General features: G+C 44.7%; 2 protein-coding genes across 2 annotated transcripts in view; both read right to left on the reverse strand.

Annotated features, from left to right (window-relative positions):
- The window catches only part of tmem178b (transmembrane protein 178B), a 40,761-nt gene that overhangs the window by 20,799 nt on the left and 18,585 nt on the right, over window positions 1-1,377 (reverse strand). The window lies entirely within an intron of this gene.
- mrps33 (mitochondrial ribosomal protein S33) overlaps window positions 1-1,377 on the reverse strand; it is a 28,458-nt gene that overhangs the window by 569 nt on the left and 26,512 nt on the right. The gene's annotated exons all lie outside the window — the stretch shown is intronic.

Raw genomic sequence — 1,377 nt, forward strand, 5'->3', positions numbered from 1 at the left:
CATGTGACAGCATGTGAGAACATGTGAGAACATACATGTGAGAACATGTGAGAACATACATGTGAGAACATACATGTGACAGCATGTGAGAACATACATGTGAGAACATACGTGAGAGAACATGTGAGAACATACATGTGAGAACATACATGTGAGAACATACATGTGACAGCATGTGAGAACATACATGTGAGAACATACATGTGAGAACAAACATGTGAGAACATACATGTAAGAACATGTGAGAACATGTGAGAACATACATGTGAGAACATGTGAGAACATACATGTGACAGCATGTGAGAACATACATGTGAGAACATACATGTGAGAACAAACATGTGAGAACATACATGTGAGAACATACATGTGAGAACAAACATGTGAGAACATACATGTGACAGCATGTGAGAACATACATGTGAGAACATACATGTGAGAACATACATGTGACAGCATGTGAGAACATACATGTGAGAACATACATGTGAGAACATACATGTGAGAACATACATGTGAGAACAAACATGTGAGAACATACATGTGACAGCATGTGAGAACATGTGCTGTCACTGAGCATGCCTCAGTGTCTGTGCAGGAAACTGTGAGAGAAAACTGTAGTTCTGGTCGTGAACATCGTTGATGTTCAGTCCTGACCCACATCTGGGTCTTTCAGGAGAACTGCTGGAACACGTCAGAACTGAAGACAGGCAGGGTGGTCATCATGACCCTGGACATGTTCTGTCAGAGAGGAGACCTGTGAACATGAAACTTGTGCTGGAGGTTCTACAGCAACATTCAGTTTGACACTGCTGTTGACCTTTTGAGACCTTCAGCCCAGAGAGGGTCCAGTTTGAGATCGGCTGATGAACAGGAAGTTTCCAAACTGGTGACATGTCCCTGGGTCTTCACAGCTGTCCTGGACATATGCAGTGATGCCTTCAGGTGCTTCAGCCCTTTAAGTTGTCACCTCGCCTGAGTGACCTTCCAGTGTCCAGTTCAATCAGGTCCTCAGGAGGATTCTTCTTGTAGAAACGTTTCGTCTCTCATCCTGAGGACTTCCTCAGTCTGAGGTGCTGTATTCAGCTCAGTCTCTTAAATAGCACCTTCTCAGAGTGGATCAACCAGTTTGCTGCTGACAACCAGAACCAGCTGATCACATGCTCAAGAAGGACCATCAGCCTAACAATGGATCATTAGCACCTGATGGCTGTTTACTGTTCACAGAGGGCTGAGTGATACTAGCAATCACAGCATTGTAAGAGGGGGACAGTTGAACCCGGAGGCTCCACCCCTGTTTAATGATGGACAGTTGAACCAGGAGGCTCCACCCCTGTTTAATGATGGACGGTTTCTTTTCACAAAGATGGCCTCCTT

Source organism: Nematolebias whitei, chromosome 22, assembly GCF_014905685.2.
Source record: "Nematolebias whitei isolate Nwh7 chromosome 22, NemWhi1, whole genome shotgun sequence".
Taxonomy (NCBI): domain Eukaryota; kingdom Metazoa; phylum Chordata; class Actinopteri; order Cyprinodontiformes; family Rivulidae; genus Nematolebias; species Nematolebias whitei.